Raw genomic sequence first — 23,404 nt, 5'->3', positions numbered from 1 at the left:
AATCAGTCTGTTAAGGAATCTTATAGGAATCTGGGGTGTTACTATCAAAGAAAAGACTGCTTTGTTGATGTAACTGCCAGTAGAAGAGAATATTTTTTGCCTTGGTTCTATTGAGGGGAAATATTGAATAAATACACTTTGGATTGATCTCAGAGTAACGGTACTTAATACTTAATGTTTTTTTAAACTGAGATATGATTCAAACAAGTGAGTATGAAGTACATTAAAATGAAAATTTTATGATTCTTAAGATACTTCACAAGTTCTAAATACATTAATACTTGTGTAATATATGGTTTTTGAAAATCTGCAAGTTTTAATGTATACAGTTATAAAAGGACTAATGGCAAGAAAAGAGATCTCAAACTTCAGATATGATCAGCTGTTATATATATTGGTTTGAAATTGTGCTATTTCTCTTAATTTGTTAGGATTTTTTTAAATCTATTTTTATTTATTTATTTATTTTTATTTGACACAGATAGAGATCACAAGTAGGCAGAGTCAGGCAGAGAGGGGGTGAGGGAAGCAGCCTCCCTGCTGAGCAGAGAGCCCAATGCAGGGCTCAGTCCCAGGACCCTGAGATCATGACCTGAGCTGAAGGCAGAGGCTTAACCCACTGAGCCACCCAGGTGCCCTAAGGATTATTACTTACATAAAAAATATATGTATTTTGTTCATTTGCTTTTAATTTTGTGATTTTGTGGTCTGTTGGCCCTCTTGCTTCCTGGACTCTGCCTCCCTAACTTCCCAGTCCATGCATCAGTGTTTGCACAGGTGCCATAACTGGCCAGTGCACTGACTCAGTAGAGTCCTTTCAGTAATATTCTCTATTCATTTTTGTTTTGCTTGTAATTGTTCCCAGATGACCTTATAATATGTTCAGGAGGAATTTCCTTATCCATTTTTGCACATACCATTAGCAGTATCCTTAGGAGCCTGTTTAAATCTGGGCAAATTGGTCTCTCTTTTGTTAGGAATAAGGTATTCATTCAGACTAAAATTAGCCTTCATTTTGTATTTCATTTTATTTTATTGAACTCTTTTTATTCAGTTAATAGGAAATGCACTAAATAACCACGAGGCCAAAACCTTATTTTCAGGAGAAGGTAAAATTTGGATGCAGCCTAACTTTAGCCCCTGGTGCGACGAGTGTGTGCTTGGGTTTCACATATGTGGGTTCTCATATGTAATCTGCCACCAGGTGGCCTTGGGCAACTAACATCTTTGATTCTCATTTTTCTCATCTATAAAATTGAAATTATAATACTTATAGGGCTTCTTCAGGATCAGGGAAAAGAGTATACTGTGCATAAAATGCTGAATGTGCCTGTGGAAACATGTAATTAGTAACCAACCCGTATTCTTATGAAATACCTCATATAACAGAATTCTAAAACAATTAGTCTACATATTGATTGAAAAGAAACAGAAAATAAAGTCTTGACTATCCTCTGACATTGAGATATTCTGGATGGCTCTATGGGAAGGGGTTAGGTATTGGGAAAAATTCAGTCTTCTACCTGTATTTTTCCTTTACTCTCACATGACTGCCACACTCACCACACTTCTGACAACAGATGTGGGATGGGGTGTTTCCTCTTACCAAGCGATTCTGTGACACCAGCTGGGTGTCCTGCTATTTAACTCAATTCTGGCACTGTCCCCTTGGAGATAGCATCTGATCCCCTGAGTTAAGTACCCTGAGTCACACAGCTGCCCCTTCAGATGACCAGGCCCTGTCCAAGTTGTCACCTGTCCTTCTGACTGATAGCTAGGAAGTGGAGGTTCCCCTGACCCCTTCTTGAATTCAATTGATATGCTAGAGCAGCTCACAGAACTCAGAAAATCAGTTTATTTACTGTTTGCCACCTTATTCTAAAAGGATATGATAAAGGACACAGATGAACATCCAGCTGGATGAGATGCATAGGGCAAGGATTGTGGAGCTTCTGTCAGTCTCTGTGAGGGCCGCTCTCCCAGCACCTCCACCCACATGCTTCAGCCACCTGGAGACTCTCCAGGCCATGTACTTGTGGAGTCTTATGGAGGTTTCATCGAGTTGGCATGACAGTCATTAACTACATTTCTCCCCACTCCCCTCTTCGGAGAGTGGGCTTAGGGCTGACTTCCAAGTTTCTAACCACGACCAGCCCCCATCCAGGAGTCACCACATTAGAACAAGAGACCTTCCTCTCATCCAGGAAGTGCCAAGGGATTTAAGAGTTCTGTGTCAGGAATTAGGGACAAAATATTTAGAAGTTTAAACCATAGTCTGATTATTTTCTTATTTAACCACTTGACAAAACATTTAAAATGTAATATAGGTCTTTCCTTTTGAGAATAGAGTGCTGATTACTGCTATTAGACTGTTGTGGTCTTTTAAAATCTTATTTTAATTATTTTCTTTTGATATTGGATTTCTTATGTGTTTATGTGTTATATATTCCTCTGTGTGTGTGTGTGTGTGTGTGTATACACACCACATCTTTGTTCATGCATCTATCCATGGATATCTGGGCTCTTTTCATAGTTGGGCTGTTGTGCATGTTGCTGCTATAAACATTTGGGTGCAAGTGCCCCTTTGGATCACTACATTTCTGTCTTTGGGGTAAGTACCCAGAAGTACAATTAATTGCTGGGTCCTGGGTAGTTCTAGTTTCAACTTTTTGAGGAAACTCCATACTATTTTCAGGATGGCTGTACTTGATTGCATTCCCACTGATGGGGTAAGAGGGTTCCCTTCTTTCCCTTTTCTCTAAGGGAAAGAAGTTTTAGATTAAATTTCATCATTTCAGATCACAGTTAAAAAATACAAATTCCATCTTTTACATAATTGCATTTATACTCAATTTTTATGTTAATTTACTTTGCTATCATCTCCTAATTGGGTTGATTTAGCAATAAATGGGTTAAAAAGTTTAAGTAGTAAATATTGAGTGGATTGACCACTAGGGATTGTTTTATACTTAGAGTGCTAGTGCTTCTTCAGTAATGGTTCTGCACTTCAAACAGGGGCAGTTTGAGATTCTGATTTGTTGGCAGTTAATCTCAGATTATCAAGGGTTGCTGCATCTTCCTGTCTCTACAATAGGTAGAGGTATCTGATTAGAGAAGTACAGTTTATCAAGAAAAATTTTTGTAGAAAGCCCAATGATATTGTTTCAGCTTTATTTTTCATTCTGCCTCAAGAGAATGGCACGTACATCATAATCAGTGAGCACTGATAGACTAATTTCGGTTGGACCTGTTGGTTAGTGTTTTAATGTTCATGCCTTTAATTACTCAAGGGATAACGGCTTTTGCTTTAGTTTGTTGTATGACATAAATGAAGTTGACCTTTGTTTTAGAGCATAGATCTAGGGCCTTTAATCAGAACTTTTTATTCATGGTGTCGATTGTGAAGTAAAATTTTAGTTTTACCCCTTTTCATTTTGTCCCTCATTATTCAAAATAGTTACAAAGCTAAAACCTCGACTAGCCTCTGCTTGTCCAGCTTTTAAAGTAGGTGTTGTTAAATAAAATTTAGGAAGGATAACCCTAGATATTCATTCCCTGCATCTTCTCCTCAGTTTTTCAAACTGTTGTGATTTATTAGTGATTTGCAAAAACAATTTATAGGGTTATCACAAGCATTAAAAAAGTAACAGAAAATACCAAACAATACATGGGTGAATAATTGTTTTGTGAAACTTTCATTACATATGCATATGTAGATGTATACAGGTAACTGTGTATACTGTAGTCCCAGGGATTCCTGTTAAGAGACAATTGAAAATCCATTTCTATAAGGTTAACATTTGATTATTTTCTTTTGGGAATTTTATATGTGTGTGTGTGTGTGTGTGTAATGTTTTTTCATTTAAAATTTTGACAAATCCAAATAAATATCTAGATTAAACACTATCTTTTATGTCCAAGTTAATGCTACATCAGAAGGTTTTATATTGCAGAATTTAACTTCTGGTTCCATGTATAATAAGTGAGATATAATGAGAAAGAAAAATTTCCAACAAATATTCTTCTGTTCAATTTTAAACTCTCATCAACCGTTTAAGGCTTTAGGATTGTGGTCAGCAAAACAACCTATATGTATGTGTGTAAATAAAATGTTAGTTTAGTCAGTTTGGCCCACAAGTAGCTGAGGTATTGTAGTATTTTTTTTTTTTTAAAGATTTTTTATTTATTTATTTGACAGAGAGAGAGAGAGAGATCACAAGTAGAGAGAGGGGGAAGCAGGCTCACCGCTGAGCAGAGAGCCCGATGCGGGGCTCGATCCCAGGACCCTGAGATCATGACCTGAGCCAAAGGCAGAGGCTTAACCCACTGAGCCACCCAGGCGCCCCGGTATTGTAGTATTTTTATGAAGATGATCATTTGTAAAGGACTTACATGGAACATTCCATAGAGAAAAATATTACCTGTAATACCCGAGCACTTGAATCAGTTCTCTGTTGCTGTACATTACCTGCTTTGAGATTTAATAAGAAGCAAGATGAGAAGCATGGACTGGTTAATGGCATTAAACTGTAATTCTTCTGTGTATATGTAAATACATCGAGAAGGTTTGAAAGAAGACACATTGTTTATTGTATATATTGTGTAGGGTAATCCGTATTGACTTAGGCTTTTTTTTTTTGGAGAGGGATCTGAAGGAGATTCCCTTTGGTTCAATAGTTTATTGATGTAAGGAGAAATGAGTCTGATTCTGTTTGATAAGCTGTAATTTTTTTCTTAATATCTACACCCAACATGGGGCTTGAACTCACAACCCTGAGATCAAGAGTTGTTTGTGCTACCAACTGAGCCAGCCAGGTGCCCCTGATAAACTAAATTTAAATTCAATATATTTGCAGATTAAGTATTAGTGAGGAGAGCAAAATATGTTCCTTATGATTCCATTTAATTGGAAGGTGATTTAATATTGAATATTGAAATATGTAAAAATTAATATTGAATATCTTGGAGGTGGAATTTAAGGGTAAATAGAAGATTATTAGTTTTTGAAATTTTTACCTAGAGCATATATTATTTTAAAAAATTTTTTAAAAGATTTTTGTTTGTTTATTTGTCAGAGAGGGAGAGAGAGCACAAGCACAGACGGGGGTGGGGCGGGGAGAGGCAGGCAGAGGGAGAAGCAGGCTCCCTGCTGAGCAAGGAGTGGGTCTTGATCCCAGCACCCTGGATCATGACATGAGCCGAAGGCAGACGCTTAACCAACTGAGCCACTCAGGCATCCTAGAGCATATATTATTTTTATAATAAAAAATATATATTGTTTTAAGTAAACTGTACCCCCAATGTGGGGCTCAAACTGTGTGACCCTGAGATCGAGAGTTGTGTGCTCTACTGATTGAGCCATCCAGGTGCCCCTATAATAAAAGTATTTTAAAGTATCTGAAGTTATTCTCTTATAGCCCTTCTTACCCAGATTCATTATTCCTAGAAGAGTTAAATTATTTTTTAGGGATTGGACGAAATGGTCATGTTTTTCACTGGATCATCTTAGCACCTTAGCAGTAGCTTTAGCTATTGACCACTGTGTTGAGTTTTTAACTGTAAAGATGGTTATAGTGAAAATAATTTTCATATAATTGAGATTTAGGCTCTTGATAGGTTTAAGTGTATTTAGGCTTGGCTAGCATCTTATAAGAGGTCCTCTAAATTAATGCCATTCTAGAACTAATTTCCTTTACCAGGTTTTAAAGCCTAAATGATGTTTGAGCTTTTGATGACTGTTTGAGAAGTCTTCAGTGGGCTCTTGTAGAAATATTTGTCTCTGTTTTGCAATGTTGTAAATGTCATCTGGTAGCAGTATCCTCCCATAATTCCTAGCCTGTGAACCTTGAGGCTCTCCGGTTATTTAACCTCCCTTTCATTTTTGTTTTGGTCTATTGCCTGCATTTTTCTGTCCAGTTTAGAATCCATGGCCCATATCTCCAGCATTTGCTTTGTTGTTTGAGGATATTTATCATCCTGTCTCTTGGTATTAACTATTTCAGTAAATTCCTAATTCTCAGGCAGTTTAACCGTGTTGAAGATGCTCAGAACAACTGGAAAAATTAAGTTACCCAGCTTTTTAGGTTGGTACCTCGTGCATCGATGTTTCTTTCCCTCTGGTTCCTCATCAAACAGAAAATACTCCCCTGTCTAATTCTCTCCTGTTCTCTGCAGTGGGTACACCAAACATTCTTGCTTTGGTCAAAATGTATTCTCTCACCCCTCAGTCTTTGTAAATGTTGCTACTTTCTTCACAGAGCCACTAGAGGAAACCAGAAGGGGCTTCATACACTTCATTTACTTGGATTGCTCACCTGGAACTTGTGGTGTCTTATGTGGGACTTACCAAACCTTTTCTTCCTGTGAATGGCACACTATCTGCTTGGCTCAAATTTGAAAATGTGAGCACTGTCATGACTTTTCTCTCCCTCTACTCAAACCCCAAATCCAGCGGATTCAGCGTCCTATCTCTGATAGGTTTCCTTACTCCATACTTCCTTTGATCATTGTAGTTCAGGCCTCTATATTCTTTTCCCTAGAATAAGGCAGTATCTTTCCAGTTGGCTTCCAGTGTTAAAGAAAAAAGTACTTCAGTGACACTTGCTAAAGAAGATAGAGCAAACTTTATTTAAGGGAGACCATCATGAAATCGGTGTAGGGACCACTACAGTGGAGGAGAGAGATTGGACCCAACTCCGACTCTAATAAGGACAAGAGGCATTTATATCCAAGAAGCAAGGGTGGGGGGGGGTCACTAGGGGGAAAATTACTAAGAGCAAACAGCAGAGGGTAAGGGGGTTCTTGTGAGGTCAACTTGGCAGAATCTGGAAGGCAGGACAGAGCGGTGAAATATGCAAGACGGCAGGACACAAGGATGAGGGGTTTTCACTCAAGGGTGAAAGATCCCTCAAGAGTGAGGGATTCTCACTCAAACTGAATCCCGCAAAGACACAGAGGGAAACCCCAGGTCTGCTTAGAGAAGCCTGATTAAAGGTTGGTCAAAAGAGAGTCTTTGTCGCCGGTTTCTACATTGTTTCCTTGCTCGGTGGGTCTTCGTACTAATGCATACACTCCCCTTTTTAAAGTCCATTGCTCTCAGGGTGAATCTAAAACGTATCCGTGTACACGTGTAGGGATCCGAAGGGGCATCTGCACTCCAGTGTTCATAACAGCAGTGTCCACAATAGCCAAACTATGGAAAGAACCCAGATGTCCATTGACAGATAAAGATGTGCTACACACACACACACACACACACTGGAATACTACTCAGTTGTCAAAAAAATGAAATCTTGCCATTTGCAGTGACATGGATGGAGCTAGAGGGTATTATGCTAAGCAAAATAAGTCAATCAGAGAAAGACAGTTACCATGTGATCTCGCTCACGTGGAATTTAAGAAACAGAACAGAGATCAAAGGGGAAGGGAGGGAAAAATAAGACGGAATCAGAGAGGGAGACATGCCATAAGAGACTCTTAATCATAGGAAACAAACTGAGGGTTGCTGGAGGGGAAGAGGATGAGGGGGTGGGGTAACTGGGTGATGGACATTAAGGAGGGCATGTGATGTAATGAGCACTGAGTATTATAAAAGACTGATGAATCACTGACCTCTGCCTCTTAAACCAATAATATACCATATGTTAATTGAATTTACATAAAATAAAGAAAAAAAATAAAACTTAGCTACACCCTGAAAGGTCTAGCTTTTTCCCCCTTTCTACCTTTATCTGTCTTAATTGCTCTTCCCTCTTTTCTGCATTTCAACCATAGTCAAATTTTTTTAGTTATTTGAAGCTAGTAGACTTTATCATCATTGGGTCTGGGCATATGATATCCCTACTCCTACCACAGAGCTTGGCACATAGTAGGCACTTGATAAATATCTGTTAGATGATTAAGTGGATAAAAGAACAAATAAAAGTATGTTGTATAAGGATAGGTATAAACATTTCTGAAATATATATAGATATCCAAATGATTTAGCTGGTGAAAAGGTAGATTTAAAATCCTGTATTCAAATGAAGAATTTTGTGATAATGCAAGGGCAACTTGGATATTTATCATAGTGCATACTGTATTTTCAGTAAGATGCAAATTTGTATAAAATGAATGGAAAATCATTTGCATTGAACAGGCCTTGGGTATAAAGGTTGGTACTCAATTTCCCTAGATTCAGGTTTGAATACTATTTCCTGGCTACATTTACTGATTGCTTACTCTGTCTCCTAGAATTCATAAGGAGGTACTCAAATGAGTATGAAACCATTATCACAATTGGAAAGGCAAGTTTCAGGATGTGTCTTACCTATGCTGGGATCAGTTTTTTTTGTTTTTAGTTTTTACCTTTCAAAATGTCCATGTTTCGAAATGAAAGCCAAAAAAGAAAAAGGAAAAGAAAAGAAAAGAAAGCCATATGCGACTTGTATCAAATGTAAACTAGCAAGGAATATTTCATTTTTACTGCTAAGAATTTGTTGTATATGTACAGAATTAATAAAATTCTGTGTAAAGAAACTTACATCTCTGCGGCACCTGGGTGGCTTAGTTGGTTAAGTGTGCAGTTCTTGATTTTGGCTCAGGTTATGATCTCAGGGTTGTGAGATCAAGTCCCCCGTCCGGGCTCTGAACTGGACATGGAGCCTGTTTAAGATTTTCTCTCTCCCTCTTCTCTCCCTCCCCCCACCAATGTGTGTGCACGTGCTTCTCTATTCCCCACCCCCAAATCTCTATCTCTAAAAAAAAAAAAATTTATATCTCCAAGGACCTTGAAATTAGTTGGGAAATGGTGATAAATATATTAAGAATAGATTCAATTTCACTTAAATATAAAATGTGAAATTAAAATAGTATGAGCAGTAAAGATGATCAAGTAGTAGGATGGTACTAATTCTTTTTTTTTTTTTTTTTAAGATTTTATTTATTTATTTGACAGACAGAGATCACAAGTAGGCAGAGAGGCAGGTAGAGCGAAGGGGAAGCAGGTTCCCCGTGGGGCAGAGGGCCCAATGTAGGGCTCAGTCTCAGGACCCTGAGATCATGACCTGAGCAAAAGGCAGAGGCTTTAACCCACTGAGCCACCCAAGCGCCCCAGGATGGTACTAATTCTTAATGTTACATTGTTTTGTACCAGGAACTTGTCTAAGCTCATTGCCTTCATATCTTGTTAAATTTTTATAATTTTTTTTTTAAAGATTTTATTCATTTATTTGACAGAACTCACAAGTAGGCAGAGAGGTAGGCAGAGAGAGAGGGGGAAGCAGGCTCTCAGGGAGCCTGATGCGGGGCTCGATCCCAGAATCCTGGGATCATGACCTGAGCTGAAGGCAGAGGCTTTAACCCACTGAGCCACCCAGGCGCCCCTAAATTTTTATAATTTATCAGTTGTGATACTGTTATTGTCCACATTCTACAAGAGAGGACACTGAGATCCAGTGAGATTAGGTAATTTGCCCACTTTTGCATAGTAAAGAGTAGAACTGGGATTTGAATTCAGGCAATCTGATTCTAGAATCTATACACATTAAAGTAATGTTTTATCTTTAGCCAAAGTAAACTTGTTTACAGATTGCATTGTGTGTGTGTGTGTGTGTGTGTGTGTACATATATAGACACTATTTTCATTAGTATTTAGTGTTAATTTTACACTAATGTAACTTAAAGAGATAATTTAGGTCATTAATTAGAAGCTGTTTCAATTAACAAAATTTTACGGTGTTCATTATTTAAACATGGTTTTGCTTTCTGAGTCTGATTTTATTTCTCACATAGCCACCTATTTTAAGGTTGCTGTTTATTTTCCAAATGCGCTAACCATTGCAACATGCACTTTATATCTTCCAGAGGTTTTATGATGTTTCTCATTTGTTGTAGTTTCTTCTTCTCTACCTTCTTTTTTTGTTTTTAAAGATTTATTTATTTTAGAGAGAGAGAGCTCACATGTGAGCAGAGGGGAGAGGCAGAGGGAGAAGGAGAGAGACATTCCCTAGCTGTGACTCCCTGCCAACCTTGGAGCCCGAAGCAGGGCTGGAACCTAAGGTCCTGAGATTACAACCTGAGCGGGAACCAGGAGTCTGGATGATTACCCGACTGAGCCACCCAGGCATCCCTGTAGTTTCTTCTTCCTCTTTCTACTTGTCAACTTATCCTTTAAAAAATTGCTTTACTATCATGTTAATAAATATTGGGAGAAAGAAGACATAGGCTCAAACCCAGTTTTTGATCTGTCATGTTCCTCGATGACCTCAAATCATGTTTCTTTACTTCCCTGCCTTCTATAAGCGTAAAATGAGTTACTCCTAGAAGGAACCTTTATTTTTAGTCCCATAAAAATGTGTCTCCTGTTAGAGAACAAATATGGAAACTATAGGTAGAATGCAAAATAAAATGTCTGACCATAGTGTTTGTTTGATAAATTAGTTGCTTAATGTAGTTAAAGTTAGATGATGTGCTTTTGAGCTTGAGGATAGTTGCCTGATGTATTAATTTTACTCAAATTTGGGCCTTTTGAAAGATAAATATTACTTGAATCTTTAAAAAAAGATCTAGTATCAGAGTAATTGCAACAACCATTTATTGTAATTGGTAAAGATCTGCCAGTTTATCTGCATAATAATTAAATTTGGTAACGTTTTAATTTTAATTTTTTAAACTATTACAGTTTATAATGGAGCTTTTATCTTGATAAATAAAAACAAATAGAATTATTTTGAGTATTCCAGGCAGGGTCCTTTTGGTTGCCTGGGATCAGAAATCTATTTAAACTTGTATAGTTAAAGAGATCTTTATTGTAAGTATATGGAGTTTTTTCTGGACAAGCTTCCAAAAGAGTTAAGGTGGCTTTGGAGCGCAGCTCTCTCTCACCTGCCTCTTCCTCATTTGGCTGCTTTGTGATGTGCTGCTTGATGTCACTCCTAGCGTCTGCCTGCATCTGCTTTGATCTCCTAATTTTTGCTGTCAAGCTGATAGTCTTTAGTCTCAATCCTTCTAAGCAAGGTTAAGACTAAGAAGTCTAATTTAATAGATTAACTAAATAAGTGCCTTATGGTGAAATACAGGGACAAGTTACGATGATTTTCTGGTATATTCAGTTGATCTGAAGGAATTACTATAGAGGTGCTCTGTACCAAAACCACTTTGAAATGTGAAGGTTTAGGCGAATAGGTAAGGCCTGAGGGGCTTGTTTTGTAGTATCTGAAAAGTATGCGTATGTAAAAAGATTTTCATCCTGCCTTTATTTACTTAAAATTATTATATCAAAACTATAGTAGGAATACACTGATAATAGGTAGCTTTCAGTGAAACTGTTAATCTTAAATGCAAGTTCAAGATGGATTTCTGCCTGTAGGGTTCATTGCTAAATGCAGCTTTTTTTTTTTTTTTTAAAGATTTTTTTATTTATTTGATGGAGAGAGATCACAAGCAGGCAGAGAGGCAGGCAGAGAGAGAGGGGGAGAAGCAGGCTCCCTGCTGAGCAGAGAGCCCGATGCGGGGCTCCATCCCAGGACCCTGAGATCATGACCTGAGCCGAAGGCAGAGGCTTAACCCACTGAGCCACCCAGGCGCCCCATTAAATGCAGCTTTTATAAAAGGATGAGGGCTTTACTATTGTGGACATGCATGACAACTTTTGAGGAAGAATCTGGTAGATTTTGTTGATTTCTTTTATATGATCTTAAAGAAGTAAGTAGTAGCTCCCACTGCAGCTAAAACAGTGGTTCCTCAGTGGGTTTGTGATCGGGGTGTGTTTTTGCCTCTAAAGGGGTATTTGGCATTCCTGGAGACGTTTTTTTGATGGTCACAGCTGGGGAGAGGGGATTTCTGTGCTATGGCATCTAGTAAGTAGAGGCCAGATATGCTACTGAACATTCTGCAACGTATGGGCCCTCCCCCTACAACAAAGAAGTGTCCAGCCCCAAGTGTCGATGGTGCCCAAGTTGATGTATAGAATCTATTATATAGAATCAAGGATCATAGAGCAAAAAGGTTAAAAGGTTATTGGAGTTAGAGATGTTACCCTGAATTGGTTTTGAATGCCTTAGGGAGAAAGAGGAAGTCATTCCTATGGAAGCCTGTGTTTAAATATCACTGAGTGCATTATATTAATCTATATTTTAACTTTGGTGATTTTCCTGTATATAAACCAGCTTTAGTTATATTTTAATTCTTACTAATCAGAATATTTTTTAATTTTCTTAGATACATTTTCCTAACAGTAGTCCAAGATGAGACCTAAAAGAATGAAAAATTCTTTGTAATTAACATTTAGGAGTATTACAACTAAATATATTTTCAGTGAAGATATAAATTGAACTATATCTCCTTTGTCCCTAGCATTTAAATATGAAGTATTAATCTTAAGAAAAAGATACTTTCCCAAGAAGAGTTGCTACTTTTTATAATGGTGAATTTTTTAAAAAGATTTATGTCATTTCAGCACCCAGTGTGGGACTTGAACTCATGGCCCCAAGATCCTGAGTCTCATGCTCCACCAACTGGGCCAGCCAGGCACCCCTGGAAAGTTTCTGATAAGACAATATTTACCTTATAGTATACTATATTTGTGAACTAGATTCTTCAACTGTTTAATTCTCATGAAGTTATAGATACATCTCAGAATATGTTTAAAAACAAAATTCCTCGGTGCCTGGGTGACTGAGTGGGTTAAGCCTCTGCCTTTGGCTGGGGTCATGATCTCAGGGTCCTGGGATCGAGTCCCAAATCGGGCTTTCTGCTCAGCAGGGAGCCTGCTTCCCTCTCTCTCTCTGCCTGCTGTCTGCCTACTTGTGATCTCTCTCTGTGTGTCAAATAAATAAATAAAATCTTTAAAAACAAAAACCCCCCCAAATTCCTGAAATGCTGCAGGTATTTGAAACAATTAAAAAAAAAACAAAACCTGTAAAATCTACTTTGCCTGTAACCCATTGATGATTCAGTGGTACATGTAAAAATGCCCTTATGAAAAATATAGCTCTATAATTTCTTAGATATTCTAACATATAAATGGAATATTTACTCAGTAGTTCTTTAAATTTGTTTTTAATTTTTTTTTAAGACCCTGAGATCATGACCTGAGCTGAAGGTGGAGGCTTAACCCACTGAGCCACCCATGCGCCCCTCAATAGTTCTTTACCTACTGATCTGAATGAAATTAGTGTTCAGGTTTCTTAAAGCAGCTCCAATGGAAGTTTTTTCAAACCCAGAATTTCCTGCCTAGAACATGAATTTAGAGTGGTTCTCTCCATGATCATTACACATTCCGCATGTCTAATGATCGCCACCAGATGGCGATCTTATACGTCGATAAAGACATACTTGGTGAAAACTGAATTGATTGCCCGAATTAAGCCTGTTGAACTCAGCAGTGATATTTAGCAATGGTGAAAGGTGTGGACTGGCTATGCATCTCTCTGAAACATGAGACCTGTTTTTGTTTTACAGGGTTTTTTTCTTTTTTTGTTGGCTCTTTGCTTCAAATTTTTCTTTGGAAACCAAAGTAAAACAATATCCCCATAAATTTATTATAATATTGATGCTGATTTATTGTGTTAAAGTTTTTGCTTTTGATGATAGTTATTTTATGGTATGGCTATTGCCAAATTTCTAATAGATTTAAAGTAGTATTTAAAATAATTAGGTGAATATTTTTGTGACTGAGTATATTTTACTTACAATTTCCTAAATTAGGCATATAAGCAATTAAAATTTTATGTAGAATAAATAAAACAATATGTAGTTGAACTTAGGGGAAGGTATGTGGCCTAGTGGAAAGAGCATAGTCAGATGGCCCTGGGAAAATGACCAGCCGTGTTACCTTATAGAGTTCTTATGAGAATTAAAAATAAGATTTGTAAGTGGCCTGAAAAGTGCATGATTTCTTAGCTCCTCCAGGTGCAAACTGTGGGAGTTTGGGAAAATTACCTCCCCTTTTAGAGCCTAAGTTTCTTCTTCTATATATTTGGGTAGTAATACCTACTCCTAGAAATGTTTAGGATAGTAAATGAAAGAATGTATATAAAGCATATAGAAAGTTTTAAAAAATCATATATGTTACTTTTATCCTCTGATACCATAAAAGCTAGTAAGAAAGAAACACAACAAAATTCCTGTCCATCATTTTTTTTTTTTTTTTAAGATTTTAGTTTTATTTATTTGACAGAGACACAGTGAGAGAGAGAACACAAGCTGGGGGGAGTGGGAGAGGGAGAAGCAGTCTCCCCACTGAGCAAGGAGCCCAATGTGGGGCTTGATCCCAAGATCATGACCTGAGCCTAATGACTGAGCCACCCAGGCGCCCCCCTGTCCATCATTGTTAAAGCAGATTGTTCTCGTCACACCTCTATTTTTTTAAGAGTTTAGGAAAATATGAGAACGTAGCAATTTTAAAGAATTTAAAAACATGTTTTCTCTTAATTAGGAAAAAGGATACACTCCACCTTTTTCTGGCCAGATAAAGACACTTTGCGGGGTCCTCTGCTTTATGTCAGCAGCGTTATCTACACATCATTAGCAATTACCACAGTATTGTGTTCCTCTATAGTAGTCCTGCCTCATCAACAGTTTGGCTTTCCATGATGGAGATTGAGAGGTAGCTGCTCCTCCTGACCTTTGTCAGGAGGTCAGTAGTAGCCTAACACACACAATGCCTGTGTCATGCACCTTACTTCATCTAATCACGTAGGCATTTTTTGACCTCACATCTTCCCAAGAAGGGGCAAATACAGTACAATAAGATTTTGAGAGAAAGATCACATTCATATAACTTATTACAGTATATTGTTGTAATTGTTTTGAGTTATTCTTTTTAATCTCTTACTGGGCTAATTTATAAATTAAACTTTATTATTGCTATGTATGTATAGGAAAAACATAGTGTGTATAGGGATTGGCATTGTCTGAGTTTCAGGCATCTGTTGGGGGTGCTGGACTGCATCTCCCGCTGATCAGGGTCGAAACTGCTATACTGAAAAGGTGACTGTAAATGGAACCTAAATGGATATTACATGTTTTTAAAATCATTTTTTTGATTCTCGTACTATTCTCCACCAAACTGTTTGGTGGGGGATTTTTGCCCCTTGGGCCGATTGAAATTCACAGTTAGAATTTTGTTTTAGTATTATTTTTTTCCTGAATTTAAAATAAGAAAGTAATTTTATTAAAAAAATCAGTTTATGTGATTATATAATTTTCCCGTATGATGCTGAAAATTGTTAGTTTATACTGTGCCTACAAATTCATTATAGTTTTTATTTTTAATTAATTAATTAATTAATTAATTTTATTTATTTTTTTAAAGATTTGATTTATTTATTTGACAGTCAGAGATCACAAGTAGGCAGAGAGGCAGGCAGAGTGACGGGGGGAAGCAGTCTCCCCGCTGAGCAAAGAGCCCGATGTGGGGCTCAATCCCAGGACCTTGGGATCATGACCTGAGCCGAAGGCAGAGGCTTTAACCCACTGAGCCCCAGTTTTTATTTTTTTAATGTTTTTATTTAAATCCCAGTTAATACACAGTGCAGTATTAGTTTTAGGGGTACAATATAGTGATTTATCACTTCATAGGACACTGGGAGCTCATCACAACAGCTGCACTCCTTAATCTCCCATTACCTATTTCATCCATTCCCCACTACTTCCCCTCTGGTAACCATCATAAATGAGCAAAGGGGGAAGAAAAAGAGAGGGCGCAAACCAAGAAACAGACTCTTTTTTTTTTTTCTTTTAAGGTTTTTATTTACTTAGTTGACAGACAGAAATCACAAGTAGGCAGAGAGGCAGGCACAGAGAGAGGGGGAAGCAGGCTCCCTGCTGAGTAGAGAGTCTGATGTGGGGCTCGATCCCAGGACCCTGGGATCATGACCTGAGCCAAAGGCAGAGGCTTAAGGATTGAGCTACTCAGGTGCCCCAAGAAACAGACTCTTAACTACAAATTCATTTTTGAAAAACAGGAATGTGTTGAAAATTTTGAACCATCTTCTGACCTCATGAAATGCACTTTTGAAATATTACTTGCCTTGTTATCAAAGTTCTATTAAAACATGAGTTGATCACATTTTTTTTTCAAAGATTGTACCTATTTATTTGGTGCGGGGGAGAGAATGAAACGGTGAGGGGAGAGGGAATCTGAAGGAGACTCTGCACTGAGCACAAAGCCTGACATGGGGCTCTATCCCACAGCTGGGATATCATGACCTGAGATGAAACCATGATTTGGACACTTAACGGACTGAGCCACCCAGGCACCTTGGAATTGATCAGTTTTGAAGAATTGACTAAAATGATAATTTTTCATGTTTAATAACTTTTTAATGGATATTTCTGATATTAAATCATATACTATATGTTGAATTAATAGATCCTTAACATCTTTAGAGAAGCGTGATCTTTGTTGAAACAGACCAGTATATCATCCTCCTATACTTTTTATCTTTTATGTTTATAGAAATACTTACTAACAAATGTTTTATCCTTTATAAAACATAAAAATGTGATCATATTAAATATGATACTTCTACAATTTGCTTTTTTTTTCTTAATATATTAACTGGTATCTATAGAGTGGAACCTCCAGGTTCTGTTTCATTCTTTGTGTCTTACTAATATCTAATGGTAATTAGCTGTTCCCTATTTACTTTCAGGTTGTTTTCTCTTTTGCTGGTTTGAATAGTAAACATGCTTGACCTTATCTGTACATTTTGGTGCTTTTATTTCTGAGTAGATATTCAGGAGTGATACTGCTGCACAAAGAATATTCTTAAAGATTTAAAAAAATGGATTCTTGCTAGCTTACACTCCAGAAAGTTTTGAGAAATTTATATTCCCACTGGGAATTATGAGAGTGTCTGTGTCTCCCTTCCTTTTTTGGTTTAGATGTTTTTTGTTTTTTTTTTCCTAATCTGATGAGTAAAATTTACTGAACCTGTAGTGAGAATGTCCGTCTTATACGGTTACTGGTCTTTTATATTTTCTCTTAAGGAAATTACTTGGTTCATATTTTTTATGCCTTTTACTTCCTTTTTAAATCAAGAAATTTCTTGTATTAGAGATATATAATGACATGTCTGTCATTCTGCATATATTTCCTTATGTTCTACCTTGTCTCTTATGATGTTCTTTGCATTAGAGAAATGTTTGTTTTTAATAGAGTAAAATACATCTTTATCAGTCTTTTTCTTTCTCATCTTGACTTCTCATCTTGACTAAGAATATATCCCCACTCCAAGATATTACCCTTCTAAGTAATCCATCTAGAATTTATTTTTACCTGTGGTTTGACAACGAAGTAGACAACTTCGTTTTATCAAACTGGAAAACCAAAGAAGTCTTAGTTTCAGTTTCTTGACTCAATTTTACCTTATAAAATATATAATTATTGTTTCTGTGTTGGTACCATACTTATCATAATTTTATAGTATATTGGATTTTTTTTTTAGGCAAAGTGTCCCCTCCTCCCCTTAGATTGTCTTAGAGATAGTGGAATCTTATGACTTGTGCAAAGACTGAAATCTTTACTATTTTGCATTTTAATATGTTTGCTTTTGGTATCTAGTCAGTAATTTATCATTTTTGGGCAGGTTCTTCATATTCTAATTATACTTAAGTTACATTGAAAGAGATCAACTTGAGTGTAATATTTGAGAGAGTTTCTTGAGCAGTACGGGGTTTAGTGACATTTTCTAATGGTCCAGTCATAAATCTTGATTCTGAACTAGATAGTAGTGTTTAAGTAATCCTAGTACTCAAATGTATTTTTAACATGGATTTTAAAATTCAAGACTAACCATAGGACACAGCTTACTTAGAAGGCTTCACTATAAATATGGAACAGAAGGTAGTTGGTATCAGTCTTTATATAAAAATAGAAATCTAATTCACGTAAGTGAAAAAGGTGTGTGTGTGTCAGGGTTGTGGAAAATCCTTATTTTTCTTTTTGTAAAATAAGCAGATATTGCCTAAAATGATACATTATTTAAAGTTATGATGACAACTCTAGCTACCAAGAACAGTTATAAGGCAAAAACAGAAAGTAGTTCTGTCTGGTGAGTGGACATGATATGAGAGGAGTACGGAGCCTTGTGTAAGTCTTGATTTCTTCTATCCTGTACAGGTTTACTTAATAATTTTTTCCAGATGAAGTTGCCTTGTACTGATACAGAAAAATCTTTAGGGTATATTTTTTAATTGGAACAAAGCAAGTTATGTATATAACAGTGAGTTGTAACATGGCTCTCTTTTTTGGTAAGAATATATATACTTCTATTTGCATTACAGAAATGGAGAAAAGGTTGAAAATGGGGCAGAGAGAACAAGGGAATAAATGAGACTGCTTTGATTCATGTAAATGTATGCCTAAATGAAATAAGCCGGATACAGAATAACAAATACAGTATGCTCTCACTTATATCAGATTCACACAAGCAGACAGTGGAATGGATGGTTGCCTGGGGCTGCAGGTAGGAGGAAGTGAGGGGGGTGATGGTTAAAGGGTACAAAGTTTCAGTTACCTAAGGTAATTAAGTTCTGGAGATGTGTTACACAGCATAGTGCCTACAGCTAAGAAAACTCTATTATAGGGGAGCCTGGGTGGCTCAGTGGGTTAAAGCCTCTGCCTTTGGCTCAGGTCATGATCCCAGGGTCCTGGGATCGAGCCTCAAATCGGGCTCTCTGCTCAGCAGGGAGCCTGCTTCCCACCCCCTCTCTGCCTGCCTCTCTGCCTACTTGTGTTCTCTGTCAAATAAATAAATAAAATCTTAAAAAAAAAACTGTATTATATACTTAAAAATTTTTTGACAGATAATGGTCCGGTATTCTTACCACACACACACACTCAATAATAAGGGGGGGCGGGAGGAAACTTTGGGAGGTGACAGATATGTCTGTGGCCTTGATGGTGGAGATGGTTTTATGGGTGTGTATCTCCAGACTCATAGAGTTGTATGTATTACATACATACAGCTTTCTACATGTCGATCATACCTCAATAGATCTCCTTAAAATAAGGATTGCTGAAAAATCTTTAAAGAAATAGATTTAAATTCTGTACCTTATATGTTGAGTTAATATCTTTTTATTTTATCAAGAGAGTGGTAGAATAAAACTTATTTTACCTTTCTATTTAATCTGTAAACTTGATATTTTAAAGTTTAGTTTGAATATTGGTTTTAGTAGTACCCAGGATACTGTCACAACAGGTAATGTGCTGCAGAAATGGACTTTTGTATTTTGATGTAGAGTCAATTTTGTTTTGCAATTTAGGAAATTAAAAATTTGTATGTACCTAATTCCTTCTTTTCCCTTTCTTGGGGACTCTTAACCTTCCTTTCCTCTCTCTCCTATACATGTGTCCAACACTACCCCCCCCCCAACCCCGGCTTTCCCTCCTTCCTTTTACCTAAATCCCTGTGCTCAGGGTTTTTATAATCCAGTGCTTGAGACCTATGGCTGACCAGGATGTTAAGCTCTTAAATATAGTGGGGAGGGCCAAGAGTTTCTACAGGAGGTAAATTTCAAGAGGTTATTGTAGGAATTGCTATTGAACTTGATTGTTTGCAGACACTTTTCATTCTGGTTGTGATGTATTGAGAATTTTTAAAATTGTTGACTAACGGGGTGCCTGGGTGGCTCAGTGGGTTAAAGCCTCTGCCTTTAGCTTGGGTCGTGGTCCCAGGGTCCTGGGATCAAGCCCTGCATCAGGCTTTCTGCTCCGCGGGGAGTCTGCTTCCTCCTCTCTCTGCCTGCCTCTCTGCCTACTTGTGATCTCTGTCTGTCAAATAAATAAATAAAATCTTAAAAAAAACCCACAACATTTTATTTATTTATTTGACAGACAGAGATCACAAGTAGGCAGAGAGGTAGGCAGAGAGAGGCGGGGAAGCAGGTTCCCTGCCGAGCAGAGAGCCAGATGTGGGGCTCGATCCCAGGACCCTGGGATCATGACTTGAGCCGAAGGCAGAGGCTTTAACCCACTGAGCCACCCTGGCACCCCTAAATAAAATCTTTAAAAAAAAAATTGTTGACTAACATATCTTTTCTAGTTGCTTTCTAAAAATTTATGTTTATTTGCCAACTATAAATCATAGAAAGGTTGAATATTTTAAAAATATGATTAGTTATATGCTTTAGGGGAACTGTTGATGTCACTGGAGTTTCTATCTTAGAGAAGTTTAATAAAATAGAAGCTTTAGTTTGAAGGCTCTGGTATGTCTTTTGGCTGCTATGTACAGTATCCTATAAAGTTGTGGAAAATTAAAACACTTTTTCTGTTTGATATATTATTTTGGTTTTAAATTTCTTACTTTGTTATTTATCTGGTATATGTTATCTGAATTTTGCAGGATTAGCTGGTAGTAAGACTTCGTTTTTGGGAAATAGATATTTCTATAAAAAATATCATTTATTTGCATTGTTAAAGGCTTTGATGGCTCCAGGGAGAAATTATATCTATCCAAAGAGAATAGTTTAATTTAGATTACAATTATTTAAAAAAAATTTTTTTTAAAGAGAGAGACACAGTGAAAGGGGAAACACAAGCAGGGGAGTGGGAGAGGGAGAATCAGGCTTCCCACAGAACAGGGAGCCCAATGTGGGGCTTGATCCCAGAACCCTGGGATCATGACCTGAGCTGAGGTAGACGCCCAATGACTGAGCCACCCAGGCATTTAAAAATTTTTTTTTTAAAGATTTTATTTGAGAGAGAATGTAAGTGCACACAAGTGCTGGAGTGGCAGAGGGAGAGGGAGAAACAGACTTCCCATAAGTAGGGAGCCCAGGATGGAGCCCAGGACACTGAAATCATGACCTGGGCCAAAGGTAGACACTGAACCAACTGAACCACCCAGGTACCCTAAATTAAGAGTACAATCTATATGGATTTGGTACACATTTTATTTTATTAATTCATGTTCAGTTAGAATTATGTTTTAATCATCTATAGTTGAAATTTTTTTTATTTCTATTTCTTATATCTATTTCTTATATCACTATTTCTTATATCTGTCTTATATCTTACATCTATTTTTCTTTATAGACCGTTGGAATAGAGGAAAAAGCATGGACTGAGAAAGACTAGGTTTGAATCTTAAACCTACTGCTTACTAGATCTGTGACTTCAGAGAAGTAATTTAACTTCTCTGAGCTTTAGTCAGTGTTGAGAGGATTAAATTAAATGTCTGAAGGTTAAATGTACTATGTAATAATGCAGTGTGTGTCATCATGTTTAGCCTAGTTTTGACACATAATAGGTGCTCAATAAGTATTTTTATTTTTTAGATACCCAGAACAATAGAATGATAATTTTTAGTCTTCATTCTTTAAAATGTTTGTTGAACAAACAATATCATAGAGAAACTAAAAAGAATATAATCCACCCACAACTATGTATTTATTTATTTAGTTAGTTAGTTAAAGTAAGCTCTGTGCCTAGTGTGGGGCTTAAACTCACATCCCCAAGATCCAGATTCACATGCTCCACTGACTGAGCCAGCCACCCTACACCCAAAACTTTAATTCTATATTTTCAAGATACAGCCTTTTACAGTAGTTCTTTTTTTTTTTTTTAAAGATTTTATTTATTTATTTGACAGAGAGAAATCACAAGTAGGCAGAGAGGCAGGCAGAGAGAGAGGAGGAAGCAGGCTCCCCGCTGAGCAGAAAGCCCGATGTGGGGCTTGAACCCAGGACCTGGGATCATGACCTGAGCCGAAGGCAGCGGCTTAACCCACTGAGCCACCCAGGCGCCCCCTTTTACAGTAGTTCTAAAAGTGCTGTCCATGGACCTCTGCCAGCCCCTGAGATCAGGGGATCTGTAACATCAAAACTATTTTTAATTGTTCAAGACATTATTTGCCTTTTCCACTGTTGTGGAATTTGTACTGAGGGTGCAGAAGCAATGATGAGTAAAACTGCTCGTCCCTTAGCTCAAAACAAGGCAGAGGCACCAAACAGCCCTGGTAGGCATTCTCAGTTTAAAAAATGAAACAGATTTTCACTTAGGAATGTCCTTGATGAAGAAATAAAAACTGTCTTAGTAAATCTGAGTCTTTGAGTGCACATTACTTTAATATTCTGAATGACAAAATAGGAAGTATGCATGAAAACACTTCTGTTACATACTGAAGTAACAGTAATTGGAGTAAATACACTGGTGTGATTGCTTGGCTTATGAGCTGAAGCTAGCTGCTTTTGTACTTGAAAGTAACTGCAGACTAAACTGTGGTTATTCAGACTTGACATTTGGCAGATATTTCCTAAAAAAGGAAGTGAACCTACCACTTCAAACAAAAAGAACTGGTAGTATTTTTACCAGTGATAATAAATCTAGCTTTCATGATAAAACAAGAAATTTGGAAAAGTTTTATCTACCAGCTGAACTTCTCTGATGAGGTTATTGATGATATTAACAATATATATTTTTAATATCATAATGAAATGTGAGGTTTGGAAAAGTTCTAGTACGCAGTGAACACGTATTTTAGAAATGGGTGAGAGAGCCATTCAAAGTGCATGGTAGACTAATGGATTTCAGTATACATGTACAAAAGCACTTATTTGAAATGGTTTTAGATTCTACCTTGCAAACTAACGTTTAAGAAATGACTACTTCTTGGGGTGCCCGGCTGGCTCAGTCAGTAGAGCATGCGATTCTTGATTTCAGGGTCCTGATCTCTACCTTGGGCATAGAGCTTATTTAAAAATAAATAAATAAAAATTTTTAAAAAATGACTACTTTTTAAATTTGGTGCAGTATCAGTGAGGAATATCCACAGTTACCTGAAAAGAGTATTAAACCACTTCTCCCTTGACAACAGAGTATTTCGTGGATCTGGAATTTTTATATAATTCAACCAAATCATATGCTTGATTAGAGAATTAGATATGAGAATCTAATTGTCTTCTGTTAAGGTCAGGTGCTAGAGATGTACAGAAATGTAAAAGCCTATTAATGTAGTTGTGATAAGTTGGTATAAATATTAGAGTAACAATTAAAGGCAAAACTTTCTTCAGATGCAGACATCTTTGGGTCCTCCTGAAATTAAGTGAAAGGGCTAGATTTAATGAACTATGTTGTTGGCAGTTTATTCTCTAAGATCTATCTAACCCTCACTCACTCACGTAGCCATCCCCATATATCCTTAGAGTATGTTCTCTTTTGAACTACTGTTACAGTAAGTTTCAGTTGAAAACTGGTTGCTATATTTCTCTTTTGGTATTTCCTATTACTACTAACTGTGTGGATTATGCTCCTAGTCTCTTTTGCTGTCACTCTATATAAGTTGTAGTCATTAGCTTGGAAGATTAGGTAACTTAGAAGACTGTGATTGGCTGTACCATAAAAGCAACTTAGGAGAGTTCATCTGTGCAAAGCACAGTGACCTAAATCAGATATGTACTCACTGTCCCTGGAATC

At 37.1% G+C, this 23,404-nt stretch overlaps 1 protein-coding gene across 7 annotated transcripts in view; it reads left to right on the top strand.

Moving 5' to 3' along the window:
- Positions 1 to 23,404, top strand: part of SLC4A7 (solute carrier family 4 member 7) — a 112,951-nt gene that overhangs the window by 9,155 nt on the left and 80,392 nt on the right. The window lies entirely within an intron of this gene.

This window comes from Lutra lutra, chromosome 1 (assembly GCF_902655055.1).
Source record: "Lutra lutra chromosome 1, mLutLut1.2, whole genome shotgun sequence".
NCBI classification, from domain to species: domain Eukaryota; kingdom Metazoa; phylum Chordata; class Mammalia; order Carnivora; family Mustelidae; genus Lutra; species Lutra lutra.
Note: the sequence above shows the minus strand (reverse complement) of the source record. Positions and strands in the feature narration are given on the sequence as shown.